At 39.4% G+C, this 20861-nt stretch overlaps 1 protein-coding gene and 1 long non-coding RNA gene across 17 annotated transcripts in view; one reads left to right on the forward strand and one right to left on the reverse strand.

Moving 5' to 3' along the window:
* kirrel3b (kirre like nephrin family adhesion molecule 3b) overlaps positions 1-20861 on the reverse strand; it is a 340233-nt gene that overhangs the window by 119452 nt on the left and 199920 nt on the right. The window lies entirely within an intron of this gene.
* Positions 70-18646, forward strand: LOC107837415 (uncharacterized). Its single transcript, XR_001663435.1, has 4 exons — positions 70-80; positions 983-984; positions 7177-7183; positions 18491-18646. It is a non-coding gene; the product is annotated as an uncharacterized LOC107837415 (long non-coding RNA).

A 20861-nucleotide genomic window follows, 5' to 3' on the forward strand; every position in this document is an offset into this window, starting at 1 on the left:
AATGTCTCTGTACAGTGAAAGCTTTTGTCTCCCCATAATCAACTTTGTTCAGCAATAACACGCTGTCAGCGAACTCTGAGGTAATGGAAACCCCTTTATTTATCTAATCATTCAGTATCCAGATATGACAGGAGAGGTGAACAGCGCCGCTCCTTCCCATGTCCTGTTACATCATTGAGTTTAGCTTTTATTACAGATGGTAATAGACAGGTACGCTGTTGCAAAACAGAAATCTGTAGCAGCTAAGAAAGTAAAATGTGAAAAAAAAATATAGAGGTTTTTTTGAACAAATACTTTATTTGTTCAAAAACAATATGATTAAATCTCCAGCCTGTTCTATATTTTCCACTTAATTTAAATTTTAGGACCTAATAAAATTAAAGAAAAGTCAGACACTTGCTTATGGCTGACCAAAGAAAACAATAAATGTTATATATATAATTTTTTTCTACATTGAAGTGCAAAAAATACATACGAAAACATCATTTTTGTGTTGCACTCCCAATAAAGTGTGTGTTACCTCCACTCTCATGATTGCATAAGTTAGTAAAAAATAATTTACACTGAGAGAAATCACGTCCCCTGTTAAATTGAAAAAGTTAGCATTTTCATCTACACTGCCAGAAGGAAGGGAAATAAAAATATAAGTCCCCCTGACTTCTACTCACACAGTCCTGTTTTCCTGTTTTTTTGGACTGTCGAGTCTGATATAGTTTTTCAGCATGAGAATACCTGTGATATAGAGATATCACAAATGATGTGTGCTAGAAAAAAGAAAGTTTAACTAGCTGGAAAGACAAAAACAAAACAAAACAACTACACAATTTAAACAGCTGTGTTTTTTTTTTTATATACCCCCCAATGCTTTCACCACCAAAAAGCTTGTCACATTTTGTTTGAAAGCATTGCCTCTCTACAAATGACCTTTCATGGGTGTAGAGAGAGGAAGCAAATTGGCCATTCATTCCTTTTTTAGGAAAAGTGGTGACATGGTGGTAGCCCAGCTAATGCTGGCACTTGAAAGCTCACTCCTCTTGCTGCCACCTGTGTTTGTTGCGCAGACTCGTCTGCACTCAGGCTCTCAGTGTTGGTTACTTTCACTGCAACTCTCTAATGATGCTCACCAGGCTCGCAGGGTGAAAACTCAGCTCCCCATGAAAAGACTCTGCATCTGAAATTTGCCAATTATGTCTCTTACAAACTATAGCGTGCCACTGGATCCCACTATATGAAAAGATATGCCTTTAATTGGTCCTAATTTAGTGTGTTGGCTAAGAAAACCGAAGACACATCTGCTAAAGCTACCCATTGCACGTTTCTGGCTGCAACTTTCTTTTTACACCCACCTGAGCTCCAACATTCTCTTGAGAGAGCTTAGCACAATACACTGACCTTACAGGCACTCTGATGATACCTTTGTTATCCTGACTCCATATCCTGTTCAGATAGCCTACAAAAAATGGAAACTTACTTCCTCTCTTCCTTTTTCTTCCTCCCAACTCCCATAGGATGAAAGGAATAGCCTGAGGGGGACCATTTGTATCTGCTGACCCTGTCCGGCTCTTGTCTTAGTTGTCCAGCCTGTAGGCCATCTAGTCATATGGAACCAGGTGCGAAGAGGAGTAATGACACAGATCGATGTCAGAGGATGTGCTGGCTGTAGGGAAGCACCCTCGCTCGTGCATTTAGCTCTCCTTCGCTTATTTAAAGACACTGCTAGGGAAATGAGCGCTGAGCTTTTTTTATGGTGGACTCTTGCTGTTTTACTGTTGCACCTGTCTCATGATGCGCCACGCAGAACATGTACAAAAGATATGCCACCGATTTGGTAATTATTAGCTACATTGAAAACTGACCAAACTGATCTAAGATAAAATACAAATGGTGATCACTCACCATGTTACTGCATCTATACAGTAGAACTGTACTCACAACTGAATCAGTAGAATCATATTTTAAACAGTTCAATTAATCAGTAGTGCTATTATTGCAGCTAATAGCGAGCTCACTTAGGATTAGCTGGAGTGCTAATGTTATTTCCTTATGAATGCAGAGAAGAGAAAAATACTTTCAAATTTTCGTCATTATTATTATTATTATTATTATTATTATTATCAGTAGTAGTAGTAGTAGTAGTAATATTAGAATATATAATAACAATAATAATATTAGTTATTAATATTATTGCGACTGGTACTATTAGAAATCATAGCAATATTAGAAACACAAATGTCCACTCCAGGGAATGTTGCTGTTGTGTATTCCGAAGCCTTCAGAAGAGATTAAGCAAGTAATCATCAGAATGTGGTTCCTCCAGGAATCAGCTATGAGAATGAATGGATTACAAGAAAGTAATTCCAAGCTCAATATCAGAAGCTATCCCAAAGCCAAGAAAACAGATTCTGATCTCATACTTTGGTTGTGTCCTCCAGCTCTTTGCAGCCGTCTAAGTACCTCTGAGACTTTCCAGTGCATAAACCACCTTCGCTTTATAGCACCATGAAGGTCACAAGTTCATTCAGATATTTTACACCTTCATCTCAACAGACTTGGCCAGTAGTTTTTGAATAGCAGCCACTACATCCATTTATGGACTATAAATAAACCTAACTATAGATATAAAAAAAGACCCGGACACATTAAGGTGAACAGTAATTTCGCTTGCCTTCATACTATAGAAATGTTCCTGGAAAAAGGAATTGTGTCCACTTTAATTTTTTAATCATGTGGGGCCACATTGTGTCACCCTCCGCCCATATGGAGACATCCATTTCCTGCAAAGAACGTAACCAGCAGCTTATCAGCTCCTTCAGACATCTTCATCACAAACAAACACACAGAAACACACATGACTGCTCAGTTACGCGCGCACCCGGCTCGCACTAGCGCCTGCTCCTGGACAGACAAACACAAAGACCCTCAAAGACGGCACAGGCAGATAAACAGGATTAGGCTCTAACAGGCCAGCAGACAACAGGACAGAAGAAGGACATGCTGTGTGTGCTTGTGTGTGCTTGTGTGTATGTGTATACGCAAGCCAGAGTGCTATCTGTCTGTAACGGAGTGTTAGATTACGTCTGTCTTTCTTAGTATGCATGCCCACAGACCCGTCTATTCCTGCTAAACACCCTCCTTCCCCCTCTTCCTCTGCCTCCCTAAGTCCTCTGTGATAAACAAACGAGTAACGCAAAATTGCTTATTGACTTGAACAAAGGTTATTTATAACATCATTGCCAAACTGCTTAGCCTTCCTCATGTAGCGGCAGATGTGACAGGTTAATGCTTTAACCAACAAAACAGCTTTTTTTCTTTTTTCAATGAAAGCATTCGCTGCTGCATGCTTGGTTTCATTAATTCCTCTTTCGCATAATATGTAAACAGTGTGCTGCAATGGCGAGGCACACTGTAACAGCAAATACCACACGGTATATTAACAATTAAATTTTAAGCTCTCGGATGTCACGACTATTCAGTGCAGCCAGAGCATTAGCCGCACAGAAGGTACCAGGCATAAAGGACAGACAATACTAACAAAGAGTACCAAAAGTGAAAATGAAACAGAATATCAAAAGGTAGGTAAAAGTCCAAGATTTTCTTTAAGCCCTACTTGGAAAACTCAGAGAAGTGTTTAATAGTTCACCTCGAGGACAAGAAACATCATGACTGACACTATTAGACTTGGCTCCTTGCAGTGATCACAGGGGGTTTACGAAATGTTGCATCGCCTCATGTTCTCACGAATCCCACTGCATGCGGAAAGCGTTTGATACAGGCATGGCAAATTATCACAAATGCACCAACTCATCTATCAAAGAGTGAGCAGCAAAGACAAGACATCGGGACTCACACTGACTTTCTCTCTCATCACTGGGCGTAAATGAGAACATGTTTCTTTATGCCGTCAGGGGCACCATCACTTCTGGAGCGAATGTTCAAAAGGAGCAAGCAGGTGTCTTCTATCTCAAGATTAATTCCAGTCTGACAGAAGTTACTGATTTACTTTGGCGAAGATTTTTTTTTCTTTTTTTTTTTTTTCTTCCCCCCCACAAGTTGGAATATATCTAGCATTATGCTATCATCCTCTGGCAAGAAGCAGATCAAACTACAAGTCAGATGGGAGAAACATGGTGTAAATGTTCCTTTTTCTGATAGTTTGGCTGGTTTTGTGCTCAAACGCTTTCTAATGAGCACATGCTCCCAAATTTTTTTATTCAACCCTGAAATCAACAATGATGTTTTTACGTGACAAACATGGAACAGGTGGTGTGATCCCCCATGTCACAATAAAAGCTCCCTATTCAAAGCTATGTAAACGGGAAAATCTTTTCATTTAACTTTGGTAGAAAGTAGTTATTTTCTATGTCTACACTACAGCGAAGGGAATGGTAAGTTATAACAAAACTGATATGTTAATTATAAAAGAAACAAAAAATATGAATGAACATGAACTACTCCATGTTGGAGCTGTGAAATTACTTAGGGAGTTTTTATGGTAAACTATGTACAGTCATTATTTCAGTTTAAACCAGTGTGAACTGATCATACAGCTGATTCCCATCAGGGAGACTCTGGTCGAAACACATTTTTGCTTACAAAAATCTGCAGCAAGAAGATGTTACTTTACCCCCTCAGCGGAATATTTTAAGTGATTTGACGGTAAAATGCAGAGAAATGATGTTTCATCTTCAAGCCCAAAAGTCACTGAGTTAAACTGAGTTAAGCATTATGTCAAAAGCGTTTAATGAAGCCTTTCTGACATCTGGGGCAATAAGGTAGAAAAGTCGACAGTTAAGCTATTTGGTCTCAACAACTGATCAGCAAGCAAGACATTATTTCCAATGGACATTATTTCCAAATAATGGAGAGATGATTCCTCTCCATTATTTTATTTTTTTTTTGTCATTTTATAAATTTTACATTTCAATTTTTCAAAAAACATTCTATAGCCGAGCAGAAGAACCAAGGCCTTCATTCAATTGATCAATAAACCATCATTTTGAGCTCTGTTTTCTTTTTCCTCTTTTTTTTTACTTTACTTTTTATTGTTCCTATTTATGCTCTGGGTATCGGACTGTGCCCTTCCAAGTAGCTATTTTATGCCCTTTGTGTATTTTATATGAAAGCTGAATCTTCTGTCAAAAAGTTGGTCCCTCTGCTCCGCAGTTCTTTATCTTTCTTTACTCTGTATATGCATACCCCAACAGAAAACAGAAATCTTCTAGTTGTCTGTAAAATCTTGCTAATAAAAAATAAAACTTATTTTATCTAATACATTTAATGCCGCTAGAATTGTGAGTTTACCAGTAAGAATAGAAGCAATAAAAATGGACATCTGGAATATGGTACAGACTACCACAAACCAAGTGCCTAACTCTCCAGCTAGTGCCAATTTAGGTGAGATCAGTATTAGCCTGACATTATCCCAGCCTCACCACTATAAGCCTTGGGCAGAGGGCAAACACGTATTGGACATTTTCCTGGGAGCAGCTGCAGAAATGATGTCTGATTCTGAGAGGAAGAAGGTAAGCCACCAGGTTAAAAAGCTCATCTTTCGCCTCTCTATCTCGCCTTACACCCTCGCTAACCTCTCACCTCTTCCTCCCTCTGCTGCCCAGCCATGCTCACCGTTTCTGTCTGCCCGCTTGCTTCCTTCCTCACTCATGCATAAAATAGATGTGTGCCGGCAACAAATGTGCACGCACGAACACAAAAAGCTGAGTCCTGACAACCAGTGGGCTAAACCTAGAATTTACCTCAACAGCTGGGTTCACCACCAGCAACAATTACAACCATTAGCATGCTTAATTAACAGATTTGCTGGCAGCTCACGCAGGCTGAACACAGATCCAACCGTCTCTGCCTTAACCACCAGGCCTCGAGAGATCCAACTTCCACAACGCTCCCTTGTAAGGTGGGGATTTTGTGGTAAAGCTGGCGCTTTACCGCTGGGATGCTTAGCCTTAAAGAAGATAAATGATAAAACAATAACTTGTTTTTGCTCGGCTGTCTGTTCCAAAGACTCCGGCTACGTTTGATGCACTCTGTCACAGCCAGTGTCTTTTGATGTGATGCGCGTAGCCAGAAACGGCAAACACGTAAACAAAAGCTGTTTGAATAAACACATCAAGGCTGCGCTCTTCGCCATCAGGGCTCGCTTGGGGAGGGACACCAGTAGCAGAGCTCTGGAATCATTCCCAAACCCTCAAATGAGGCTTAAATGGAGAAATTAGCGTTATCCTCAAACACTGTCAACCTAGTTAATGTCCATGTTCTCTTACAGACTTAGGCTCCTCTATTTATTCGAAAACAGTTCCAGTTGCAGTCAGTGATTGGAAAGAAAGCCAGAGGCCTTTTTAGATATCTGACTGTAAGCCCTTGATGCAACATTTTCATAGCTAGACGTGATGTACATCCTTACAGTCTTAGGTACAGCAATATTTGAAAATATACTAAACAAAAGCTTCATACTACAATAAAAAAAAAATAAAAATAGCTTCTGGAGAAAAAACTCCAAAATCCATGGTCCAATAGGCAGTCTTACGTCAATTCCAGTAAAAATGGAGAAAGAGACCGTGTTCCAAGGCCAGAGGGGATTTGTAGTCTTTCTATCAAGTTGCGGTTCTCCCACAGGGTGTCCTCTCACTAGGGCACGCCTAAACAAACCTTCAAAGTGAGCTACCAGGAGGTAGCTATTCTAAGGAGGTAGGTATTCTAATCAAATGCCTGACTACTTCAACCTTTTGATGGGGAGGTGCAGCAGCTCTGCGTCCGGCTTCCCTAGATGACAGAGCTCCCCAACCAATGAGGATGAATCCAGCCATCATGTTGTGGAAGCTTATTTGAGCCAATCTTGTTTCTTTCAGACCTGATCTGTGTCTCGTGTCCATAGGTGAGAGTCGGAACAAATATGAAGTGATAAATCAAGACTGCTGATTTTCGACTTGCGTCTCTCTTTATTATGACAGACAGAACCAGCCTCCACATGATCCTATGGAAATTAAGTTTGGGATTTCTACTGCTGAACATGATACATCAGAAATTCCAAGGGGGGAATTTTTCTGATTTACTTGAACAAACAGATTGGTTAATTGAATTTCCAAAGATGTGTCTTTTTAGCCTTTATTCTATGCCTCTTCAAGGGTGGACAACATCGCTCACAAATTTCAGAGAAATGAGTGACCAGGTGATCCAACAGAGCTCTGATATGCTTCAAATCCTAAACTTCTGGGAAATCTTTTCCCTCCTTGTTTTTCAGCACCACAGCTCACAAAGAAAAGGAGAAAAAGGATTTTGGTTGTGGTTTGAATGGCTGACCCAAACTCTATTCAGCTGTTACTTATTCCTATTATATTGCTCACTAAATGATTGGCATTATGGTTAAAATAGATTTTTCTTCAGTCTTTTTATATTTCACTTTTTTTTCTATTTTAAAGTGACATAATCCAAACTTGAGAGAAAAAAAGGAGGATGCATGAAGTGGGGAGGAAAAAAAAGGATGTCATGCTTAAACAATCTTCTGTAAGGTACTGGGAAATTAGGTTATAACTTCATACAACAATAATGTAATGGTACGCCAGTGCAGGAGGAAGGGGAAAACCCAATTAGATATGGGCACTGGTGCACAGTCCTCGAGAGAGATCGACTTGCTCAGTTAAAAATATATCATAGTGCTCAGCTTATTAAGATGTCATCTGTGCAAACTCTGCAGGTTCAGGGTAAATACCCTCATGGCAAATTCTTCTGTGGGCACGTCGATCCACTCTGTCACCGTTTTTGCAGTCGGAGGCTCTTTAGTGGCTGTCACTGGCTGCCTAGAATGCTTCATAAACATCTTGTGCTTTTTCACCTAATTAGGCTGCAGGGATTTCACTAAGACACAGTCAACTGTTCAACTTGCATTAGCAGTACTTAAAAAAAAAAAAAACTACTACTGCTGGATCTACCTCCACCCAGGACTCTTCCTCGCTCTTTCCTTAAGTTCTCAAATTAATCAATGTCACCCCCTTTTGTTGTTTTCCTTTTAATTTTCTATTTTTCATTTCTGGGTGATGTAGTAGTTGTTGTTCGTGGTTAGAAAGCTAAGAGGTCGCTTCTTTGGAAATAATTTGTTGCAATGCTCACTCGGGAATCGCACGAGGTTCATTCAACAACAGAACGCAGAGCAGAGTTCAGATTTACCATGTTTAGCGTACACACTGGACTCGTCTCCACACTCAGCAAACATTCCCAGCCTTTATGCTTTTATTAGATATTTCATCCAGAGCGCTATCTACTGAAAGAAAGCAATACTGATTTAACATCCAATTAAGAGTCCTGGCAGAGGAAATAGTAGTCTAATTCAGTTATAACATTTGCTGACTGACTTGCACTCTATCTGGTTTCTGCCAACATTTACACACACTCACACGTGCGTGCAGGAGCACAAATATTCATGGCTGTGCCGAGCGCACACGCACTGCGTGGAAATGTGTGAATGAGACGTCTCCATAACCAGACCAGCTGACCTGAGACTCGGAGAGCTGCCTGTGACTCCGGGGAGATGCATAATAGAATTTCTCCAACCGCCTTCCTGTTAATTACAGCAGACCTTGGCTCAGAATAAATATGTATTTATTCAGAGGGTACAGCAGTCTGAATGCATATTATACACAGCCAAGTCCTGGTCATTCAGGACAATGGAATATGGAATGACTAGACAACATGAGAAATAAATGACAGTACTAACAATAGTTAGATTGTGTATAAGTGGATCAAGCAGCAGCGGGTTGCTACTTACCCACAAAGCTGTGATTCTGACAAAATGTACATCCTTGTGTTTTAGATTTAGATTAAATCTGTACCAGAAAGTAGATACAACAAGTACGATTTAATGGTATAATATTAATAATACACCATGTATTTATTAGTAAATCATTACTGGAAGTGTCTGCCCCATCACCAGAATTTTTTTTTTTCATCAAACAGCTCTGCAGGTTTTATTGGCTAAGCCTTTTTTTTTTTTTTTTCCTCAAATTTTATATGCAGAGTGACACGCCAACAACTAGGGTGAGTTGGAATGACAGAACTTTAATTGATGTCAACTGAACTGAAAGACCTTAACTAAAATTAATTCAAATTATAATTATTAAGTTGAACTGAACTTACTTGAATTCACCTGTCAAGGAATAGTTCAAATTAGAAAAAAAAATCAAACTGACAGAAATGAATTGAACTCGAGCAATTTGAAATAAAATGAAGAAAAAAAAGCATAATAGTTATGTAGAATTAAATTGACTTTCAATTAATATTAACTAAAAGTGAAATTATTTGAAATAAAAGCAAATTGAATGAAATTATTTAAATGTAACTGTCAAGAACAAAACCGACTTAATCTGAACCAATTATAATGACTTGAATTGAACTGAATTGAGTTTAAATAAAGTGAACTGAACTGATTTAGGGATGTATACTGGTGCACCCAGGTTCAAATCCCTCAAAACCTGCTATTTACAGATCTTTTATCTGCAAGAAGTACTTGGCTTTTGGACAGCTCTTTTAATTTTTCTTCTGAATCCTGGATCAGAAATCTTAGGGGCACCTGACCATGGCTAGTTTGCAGTGAAATCATGTTTGTTTTACTCCTGCATTGCACTGAACCAGGAAGACAATTCTTTGTCTTACTCTCTTTGCTTGTGGCAGTCATACCTCTCTGTACAGTACTTTGGTAATGAGATACTTTTTCAGTAGCCATCAGTGAATATTAAAGCAGCTCATACTGATTTGCACATGGCAGCAGTAGACACACTTCTAACTACTGCCAGATCTTGGTTGATTTCTTTCCATTTTATTTTAATACAAGTAATCTGTGGAAAAATGTGCTTTGTTTGTATTTGTGGATTTCTTGGGTTGATCCCAACATCAACAGAACATGTATTGAGAAAAACAATTTGTTTACTACTTTCTATAAGGTGAACCAGAAAATATAAAAACTGAAACTAGGAAACATAAGTTCAACGAACTTCCTTTCTTTCTTTTCTTTTACTCTCACTTAAAATGCATCTTTTACATACACGTTGGACACCGACTGAAATATATTTGTCCATGTTTTTCTCACTCCTTTGCTCTTGCACTCTTGTACAGATGCACAAATGTACACACATTCCCCTTTGCTCTGTGGGCCAGGCAACAGCTGTGTTTGGTGCAAGTGGAAGAGCAGCTAATGAACCAAACACAACGCTTGACAATTCACATCTGCTGACACTCTCCAGCTGCTGCCAGCAGGCTGGCCTTCGCAAGCCCCCACAGACCAAGACCTAACACTAGGGCAGGCACCTGGGAAAGACACTAGATGCGCACACACATGCTTATGAATATACATACACCCAACAAACTACGCAGGCACACAGAAATTCCTGAAAATCACGCTTTGAGGGTGATCCCCACGATACCAAAAAAAAAAAAAAGCTGCTTAGAATAAGTGAGGATGCAGACATTTGATGCAGAGGTGGGCGCAAAACGAATCCATTTGACCACAGTTAACATAGACTGAAACCACAAAAGCTACAAATGAGTGGTGTTCCTCCTACTCTCTGTAGATGCATAAATTACTTGCCACAATTTGCCACATGCAGTTTTACCTTGTTATGCACATCAACCTGCAGAAAAATGTTACATACGCAGCTGTCTCAGATACTTGTCCTAAAGTTTTGTGTCTCTCAGCGCAAAGGCTTTATTTATAACCAGGTCTGAGCAAGAAGAAGCCCCGTTGTCATTGCAGCAGACAGGTTCTGCAGAAGGTCTCATTAGAAAGAGAACACAACCCCTGATGTGTCACTCACCTGGAATGTATGCGTTTGTTTTTATATGTCCTTGTGCAAGAAAGAGGTTTGTAATCCTACTGCGAGCAACCCGTTCGTCGCTATAACATTTGTATCTAAGGCTGTGTGCTTAGCAGAACATCCCGCTATCGTGGACGTAACAACAAACAGCAGATAGAGGGCTGCTGCTCCTGCTGAGGTACACTGACACACAAGCGATGAGGCATGCATGGTAAATACTAAAGCAACTTAAGAGCAAACAGAGTTGGGCTGAAAAGGCCTCTCCTGTTTGCATCAGCCTTGCTCTACTGTCCTATGTAGTAAAAGTAAAAACGAGTAAAACAGCAGACAGGTCCCACATGCACCCATCTCTGCTCACATTCTCTCAGAACCTGTTTTCAGACGAGCCTTCGCTCTCCCACACACCATCTCCATTCCGCCCAGAATTCTAATGTGATGAAAAATGACTCGTCTTTTCTGATTACATTTGATAACAATTTTGTCAAGGCTCCTCTGGCAGGCGGCTAGGAGCAGTCCCATCAGCAGCTGTAGCTAATTAGCTGCTATCGCTAGCTGTTTTGGCTCACCCTCTGCTGCATCCCTCTGGCCCCAGTCGCTCCTACGTGTAAATTACCGGATTGCTGTGATAAAAAAGAGCTGGCAAATATGTGATCACAAGAAAATGGGAGATGAAAATGGTGCAGAAGAAAGACAAAATTTGGCGAAAATAAAAATAAACCGCCTGTTTTCAGACATGTCCTTGAGAAAAATAGGACAGCTTGCTTAATGCAGTTGAAGCATTTTTAATACATTTCTACTTTTATATCTAAAATATGTTATCTTTGTCTGTTAATTATGTTCTATTTATTTTTTTTTTACATTAAAATATGCCAATAGGACACACACAAATAGAAATCTACAAATGTATCAAATTACTGTACTGATCAAACCCTAACCTTCCATAAGAACAGAACTGAATGTCCTTTCCCCTGCATTCCTAAATGCCAGGAATAATACTACAGATAACAGCAAAGCATAGCAGAAATTTCTGGGGACTAACTTGAGATGATTTGCTTTGCGTCACCATATTGCTGATAGTTGCTGACCGAGTGCGGAAAGTGCTTCTGAGAGAAATAAAAAGTGGCCTGATAAAAAAAAAACAAAAACAAAAAAAACAAACAAACAAAAAAAAAGACACACAAAGCAAGCAAGGAGAACAGAGAGCCCGGTCAAGGACGGGGGGGCGAGCGATAACATCTGGGTCAATCTAATCCCCCCTGATTAATTCCAGGTCCTTTCTAACTGTACATCGGATACAGTGTCATCAGCAACCTCCATGTTAATGGAAGTTTCATCAGGGTTGCAGGAATCTGGCCCGCAGAGTGCTGTAAGTGAGCGCAGATTAACCTCCTCGCCATTAAAGCCATTTGTTTGGTGTCATCCTTCATTCGGCGGCAGATATTGCATCAACCAAACCTTGTTATGGGAGTAACAACAAGAAGGGATGGCATGGAACTTTTAAAAGAATATCTAAGTCCTCATAATAGAAAAATCAATGCAAAATGTGTACTCGTGGTACCACAGCAATAAATCGTGCAATATGGTTACATCAGCAGGTTTTGCTTTTCTGTCTTAATGGCATGAGAGAAATTAGAGAAAAAAGCCCATGAACAACCTAAATGCCCTTCAGCTACCAGTGGACGGTTCACTTAAGCCAAGGAAATAAGTTCTGCTCTACAATAATGGTACCTCTAAAGGCTTCACAACGACTAAATAACAACTATAGAGTGTGTAATTATTTTAAGCGGCATCTACCAATCAAATGGTGGAGCCTTTTAACAAATCAAGAGGGAAAGGAAATTGCAATGTGCCCAGAATGAACTGTTTTTATGGGTAGTTAATCTGATGCAGGACAGTCATTTGGTTTAAAAACTAATTGAGATGGATGTAGTTGTAATTGTTTTCTCCTGAATGTCCATTGTTTTGTTGTTTTTTTAAGTAGAATTACTTAGGTCTATTTGGAATGACTTCCCAGAAATGCATGAAGCCATTAGTGGTTAACTTAAATTGTGTTCTAAATAAATCACAGTTGCACCTCAGAAATCAGAATATGATTAAGATATTAAGAATTGATTTGATTAATTAATTAGATTTAATTAGAAAATAATATATATGATATTATTTAGATTCATTTCAATTTGAGTAACTTATTTCTATGTTTTTGTGTTCATTTTTTGATGAATTGGCATTCCTGCTAGTGAAGACCCAACATTCAGTTCCTCTAAGGTGAGAATAAACAAGGATATTATGTTATCAAATTCAAATATTAAAATAAGAAAAAAAAATATGGAACTAATACTTACAGCTGGTAATGTAAATATACTGTATGCTAGGACACAGTTAAGTACTTCCAGTGTCAAATGGCACAGCAGGCTCAGCAGCTAGAAAATAGCTTTAGGATAACAAATCTTGTGAACAAACAGTAAGTTTCACTTTAATTTAAAGGGGCAGTGTTAGGAATTTTCCAGGCACATTGAGCCATTTTATAGCTTATACTTGCACCGCGCTTTATCAACCCCATAGGACCCCAAAGAATTTTACACTACAATCAGTCATTCACGCATACACACACACACACACACACACGCACACGCACACACAAGCATACCCGCACGCACACACACACACACACACGCACACACTGATTTTATAGCACAATCAAGTAACTATACATCCTGTATTTGTTATAAAAATGCTGAATATATCAAAAAAGACTTAAAATAAATTTGACTTTGCAATTCAACACCTTGAAATTGGGCTTCTATCTCTTTAAGAAGCTCCTGGTCTTTCCAGCAATCCATGTTTAGCAAGTCATCACAACAACTTTCCTCCATTAAGTCTTTAAAATCGTTCTTCAATTGTAGTTTGAATGATGAGCTCAGCAGATATGCAGTTCCACCAGATGTTTGCCAATTGCTGTTGTTGCTAGTCTGGGGGAGCTCTGTGGGGGAGTTGCGGAGAAGGGGTGCTCTGTGAGGCGGGAGGTCGGCTGAAGACTCCAAGTGGAGGAGCTTTGTGGAACAGGCGGCACTCGGTGTGAGCAAATTTTTAGCACACCAGAATGGCTTCCATGGGAGAATAAAGGATTTCTCAAACATACGTGAAAGACTCAGAGCAAAATTTCAGGTATATTTTTGACGAGGCAATAACATTATAACATGATGTAAAGTAAAAATAAAAAGATAAAAAAATAATATTATGTCTACCACTCCCCCTAAAACTGTGGTTGTTTCTTTATTTGACTTTTCTCATTTAGATACGTTTTTCTCAGGTGGTAGAGTGTCCACAAACTTCACTTGTGTTAGAATAAAAAGGACCGTGTCATAAAACTACATCCTTGCCCAGCCTGGGTTCAGACCCGTGTCTGGAGGTTTTGCATCAGCACTGACAGCCCGGTTCCACCCTGCTCCCCAGAACCTCGAGAGAATCTGTGCTTACAGCACCCAGATGGGTAACAATGGCCGTGGATATACCTTATATCAGCATAATATTCTTTTTACTTATGTGTGTCTAGACAAAATTGTATCTGTTTTGTACATCGTTCCTTTTTAGGCTGTTAACTAATCCATTTTAATGACTTGAGATTGTGAGATTTTGCTTTAGTTTTTCAGACATTTTCTTTACTGCACATCTCACGTCTCCATTCCAACTTAATTAAAAATAGCTTTTGCCCTTAGAGTTTTAATCTAATTCTGCAGTGACATGACTGATCACTCTGGCTTCATTATCCACAGATGTCCCTTTTATCAGTTGATCCACCAACGTACGGGGCGTTAGAAACGACATGGGCTAGAACTGACGCCACCTCTCAGTAGGTTGCCTGGGAAAATAGAAAGCAAGTCATAATGACAGCAGGATCCATGCTGGCATTCTTAATTGCTGCGACTTTAACATTTGCTGGGTGTAGCACGCGCAACAGAAGCAAATGTTAAAAGCTGCCTCGCTGTACGAATCTTGAGTCTTAAGGAATTCACGGATGTGGTTAATTCCGTTCCATCGCAGCTATGTTGCTTAATGAGGCAAGGCAAAGGGAAAAGAAAGTCAACAAAATCATCCACAGGTTAGCTGACAGTTGTTTTCATGCTAATTGAGCATATGCCAGCAGGCTGCTCTGTGTTAAAAGCACAAATACCAGGAGTGGCTGTGATTCAGTCAAGGTGAATGCTGACTGATGTTTGCGAGAATAACAATTGGGTTCAACCAACTACCTTGTGAAGCTCACCCACACAAACAATGCTAAGCTTCCTCTGGGTGTGCGGGCGTGCATGTGCGAGTGTGTGTTTATAGAAAGTTTGTTCAGCAGATGAAAGAAGACAGAGCAAGTTACTGGCAGCACTCAAAAGCTTCTAACCAGTGTGAGATTGGCAATCCGCATATTGACACCCATGTGTCAAAAAAAAAAACACATCAGAGGGAATATTGTTCTACGTCTCATACCTGGTGGGATCTTATAGAGTCAGTGGTAATTTTTTTATGTTCTCAGGTTGCAGCTGCTTTTTGACCAATCATATGTAACACAGTTGTTTGTTCTCCCTTTTCAAGCCAAACAGCTTTATTTTTAGTCAGATCATGTTCAAAGAACATCTGTCAGAGTTCTGGAGAATCTGGTATTGGGATATTAGAGAGAGATCCTTTGAGCCCTGTGGATTTCCAAGAGGGGATCTCTCTGTCGTTTGGGCTTGCTTCCTACACATGCCATCTAATCTAATCTGACTGCTGTCTGGGACATTTGCATCTTTTGCTGTGCTTTTTGAGCCACTATTTGTGAGACCGATTGTCCTCCGAGTAAAGGAGGAGGGCTCCGTTGTTGCAAAGGAATGCCATTGAAATTGAAACTACCACTGGTCTGGAAAAATGCTTAAATTGACGGCAAATTCCAAAAATAATCAGATGAATACCAGAATACATCTGAATAACTTTCCACAGCACCTGCTGTGTTGCAACAAGATAAGTGTTGTGATAATTTTACCTTTCAATGATCATAATGTTGTGACTGATTTTGTATACAGAAAAAGTCTGACAGGTAAAATGGTAGGTGCAAATAATAATGATTAGTTCAGAAATGCCGATTTCCGATTACGGTTAAAATCACTGCCATAATTTTACCTTGATTAATTTAAAATTTCCATTCAATAGAACAGGAAAATTGCCAAAATCACTGAACTGAAATTTGATTCCTTTGATGTTGATCACAAACGCTGGCAGTAATTACAAAAGCAATCAAAGCTGTCTCCTTGCTAGAGCGATATTGGATGCTGAAGGTGATGCAATTATTTAAGAAACAATTGGTTGGTTTATCTCAGCAAACTATTTTTTTTTTTCTGTCAGACAAATGTTCTGCAAATGTTTAGATACAACCAGAATAACACCCAATGAAGTAAAAGTTTAAGTTTCTCTTCTGCCCTCCATCACTCCGGGCCAGGCTGCTCAACATGTCATGGAGCAATGAGCTACTCATAGAATATTTCTTCTTCTGCATGCAGGAAAATGAGGAAAGGGCCTCAGATCTTAGACCCCTAGGGTGGTGGAGACTTTAAAAACAACAATCAAAAGCTTGCAGCAGCAGCAGAAATGAAAGCAGGCAACAGAGTGCCTGTGGTTTTGCAGTGTAGTAGGTTTTGCAGCTTAAACAGACCACTCAGACTGTTAAGGTATGCATGATGTATTGTGCAAAGTGTGCGAACAATCCTGGGTGACGTAGCAGCACGGTTCGAGTTAGCTGCCTGAACCAGCTCTCAGATATAGCCTCATTTATCTGACCTAAAACTAACATCATAACAAGTTTGTCACAGTAACAGGAAACAGAAAAGTGATTTGATCTGAGAATTGAACTGATTAGAAAACAAAATTATCACAGTTGTGATTTTGTTCCACTTTTTTTTTTTTTTTTAACTTGGCCGAATTGTCTTTTCTAGCTTTCACACATTCATTCATTTGAATAAAAAAGATATTTTAAAAACAATTCAATATGGATAACCTATTTCTGCTAATCTAGGTTCAAAAGAGAGTTTTGGAAAACATAACAGAGTTAGGTTATGGGTTTGTCTCAGCAAACTGGGCAAGGCTTTCAATGCCCAAAAATGGTTTAAGGTGTTTAATGCTATGGCTACCAATGATTATGAGGTCAACAGTAACTGAGAGAGAACCCATGCACAGGTAGAACAAATTCCATGCAGAAGACCCCTGGTCAAGATTTGAATCCAGGAGCTTCTTGCTGCAATGCAACTGCAATTACTTAGAATGTAAAAGGCTTATCATAGGTGACTGACAGATTGACATTGTTATTTCAAGAAAAATCCTTCCAATGAAGATTTCCTTAAAACAGAAATGTTATGTTGCACATATACTTGGCAAAATGGAAGACGGAGAACTCAAGTTGTAAATTTCTTTTTAAAAATAATGCTGTTTTGTAAAGTTAATGCAAACCTTTCCTTTGCGGTGCAGACCTGTCAGAAAATGGCAGTTCTATTTGTTCAGCTTGTCACTCTCAAATCCACCCCAACCACGCTTTTGGGTAAGAACTATCCCCATACCATTTCACGTAAAGTTGTGATATTTATTTTCTGCACATGGAAAATAAATGTGCAGAAAAGACAAATCTTTAACTTAACAGTAACTGATTGTTACTATTAAGATATCTCCAATAGTAACATAAAATTTAGAAACCTTGGCTCTGGTGTACCCTGTCTAACTCACCCAAGAAATGGCCGGATGCACCAACTGCAGGGGCTGGCATGCCTACCTCTTAGAGAGCTCTCATTTTCTTAAACAAACTACACCCTTCACAGGATTTGATAAATGGGCCAAAAGCAAAGCATGACATTTAGAGGAACAAATCTTTTTTTTTTTTTTCAAAAATAAAAGAATTAAAAAAGGACATCCTGCTGTGCTTAGATCTTGAAAAATGGTTGAAGTACAAAGAAGAGAGGGGAAAAAAAAAACTTGAACTCAGACTGGGTTGTGACTGATTGTTTTTGAGTAATAGCTCCACATAGTGTGTTAGATCCTCCGGGCCCGCTGCACTGCATCTGTCCAAAGACAAAGCTAATCGCGGAAGACGGCGATGTGAGGGATTGCGGCAGAGGGGTCCACCGCGGGGCAACTAGGCTCATGCTGGGTGCGATGTTTGTGTGTGGACGTGTGTGCTTGTGTGTGTGGGTGCCAGCTTGAACATGAGCTCAGTGTGGGGGTCATAACTTACACATCAGAGAGGCTTACCTCAAAGTGTACAACTTGTACATGTGACATGTTTTTTTTTTTTTCTTTTTCTTTCTTTTTTCGTCTCACTAGAGTGAACTAGTGTTGGCTGAATTTGGTTTTAAAACTCAGACCAACACAAACTGCTATTGCAGACTATGAAGGATACTACAGCAGCTTACTGACTGTTTGCAAGACAAGCATTACTCATTCTTGATGATTCCTGCTATTACTTTAACATTATTTCAAATAAAATTACCTACACAGGCTCATCATGAGGACGTCTCTGACTTCCCCCTTGACAAGCTCGAACCAAGAGCATGATGTTTTAAATTAGGGCTGAAACGATTCCTCGAATGATTCGAGTACCTCGATTACTAAAATTCCTCGAGGAAAATTTACCTGCCTCGAAGCTTCGTTAATTTATGTTTTATTAGTGAAGGTGTCGTAAATATCCCGTATTGCTTCCCCCCGTGTTCGTCCCCCGGTCTAACGGTTCGTCAGTCCGCAGGTCTATTTCCTCCCCTCCACCCCATCTTACGTTCGTTCGTCCATGCCATCCCTTCGTACGTTTTTCTATAACTTTTCTTCTGGTTAACTTAGAAAGTGAGCTATTATTGTTACAGGTTAGTTTTCTAAACTACAAAAAAGCAACTGTTAGGGATGCTCAAATATGAAAAATTGGACTGATATTGATATCTGATAGTAACACCGGTATTATGCCAGATTTACCAATATTTCATTTTATAAATTTTTTTTTATCCGATTACTCGATTAATCGTAAGAATAATCGATAGATTACTCGATTACTAAAATATTCGTTTACAACAGCCCTATTTTAAATATACATACATGTATAAGTTATAACTGAGTATTTTTAATATATAATAATATTTCTCCCCTCACAACATGAAGCCCACTAGCAAGATAGTGGCTAACCCAGATCTATCCCACATTCAAGATGGTCCAGTTTATTTTTCTTACACTTAATTTACCAGACAAAGCCCCATGCTAGATAACACTTCTTGAGATAGATGATAACTGTTGTCATCATCTAATATCACATGATTTAATGAGGTCTCTTTTTATCATAGTTATTTCCCACGCAATCCTGCGTCATAAAAATTGGAAAAGACTCATGTATCCACAGCACAGTTATCTCCTCTTGCTTTCTGTTTTTTTTTTTCTAATATCACTTTTTAAATGACATTTTAGCATTGATATGAGAAAACACCAGACATGCCTTCAATGAAAAATGTTGTAGGGAAGATATCATTGACTTGCTGTTAAGGGATGGAAGCCAAATGATCCATGTTTCTCTGGTGAGTGAATGATAAACACACTTGTTCCACCGTGGACAGACACCATGTTAAAGCAAAGGCACCGGAAGAGAAGTAGTCATCAGCCAACTCCGACGCCACAGGGAGGCATTGTCAAACATGACTGAGAATGCTGAATGAGGGATGCTGACGGGAGAGGGAAAGTGAGAAAAAAAGAGCAGCCTGTTGGGTCCTCTGTAACCCGGCAAGCGGGAAGAGTAGTGGAGGTTGTGAATAACAAATTAATTAGAAATGGGAGCAAGATAGCAATGGATGAAAGGGCCGACGAACAGGGTCCAGGGGAGGAGGGAAAAAAAAAAAAAAAAAAAAGAAGAAAGAAGCCAATCATGGAGCAGTGAGCTGTGAGCCCCATCCATTATGTGGGGACTGACAAGTTACCAGCAGTCAGAGCAGGAGCTGCACTTAATAAATCAAAGCTGACAACTCCTCCTTGGCCCTATCTCAAGTACAGCTTTCCCACTTCCCCTTCCCCAGTTTCCATTAAGCTTCACCTTCTGCAAATTTGAGCTCCACCGCTGTCCACCTTCCAAGGGCTTTACAGGGACTGGATTTGTTAATCCCCCTGGTTGTTTCCGAAAATATACACTCAATCCTGAACAAAACAGTGGCTCTGACAGACAGAGGGCAACAAGTTAGGTCGAAAAAGCTCACACACTTGTGTAACCATTTCACCTTACTTTTTTTTTTTTTTACCTTTTGTTGCACAACTGCGAAAGATAAAAGTTTCACAAAGGACAAAATGCAAAACAAATGAAAAGAGAATAAACAAAACTGAGGCAACATTTTCATGTTGATTTCAAGAAACCATTAGAAAAAAATGTTCCTCCTAATAACATGCTGTCAGTGAAGTTCATGGATATCAATTTGTGCACTTTTTCTCTGGGTGACAACTTGCAGTAATGAATACAAGAGTCCTGAGGTGTTAGCTGGATTGAATAGCATTGACCAATGAGCCCATGCATTTACATATCCTGCTATATCTACATTTCTCTTTATTCCCCAAGGACTTACTGCAATGCTCACAAATCGCCAGTTTCAACAGAGGAAACAGGCCAAACAGCAGAAGCTTACTAAAACAATCAAGACCCTTTGTCCAGTGCTATTAAGCATTTTTTTTTTTTAGGTATAGCATCACAAAACACATTTTAATTGGAATGAGCTTCCTAAAGTAACATGTTTTTCTTTCTTGTTCACGTTCTGTTTAGTCAAACTCTTACAGAAGTTGATCAATTAGCACCTGCCGGAGAGGCAAGATGTCTAAACAAGTCTTGTGTAGCGCAGCACAACATTTTCAGCAATTAAGACTGTTGCTTGTACTAGAATAGAAAGAGCCCTTTAGGGAACAATTAGATACATACACACACACACACAAGCAGACATGAAAAAACATCGCACACCTACACCTGATTACTACTGCAGATGTTTCAACAATTTTCAACTGTAGACCTCTCTGGGATCAATTGTAATC

This window comes from Poecilia formosa, unplaced genomic scaffold, assembly GCF_000485575.1.
Source record: "Poecilia formosa unplaced genomic scaffold, Poecilia_formosa-5.1.2 Scaffold141, whole genome shotgun sequence".
NCBI classification, from domain to species: Eukaryota; Metazoa; Chordata; class Actinopteri; order Cyprinodontiformes; family Poeciliidae; genus Poecilia; species Poecilia formosa.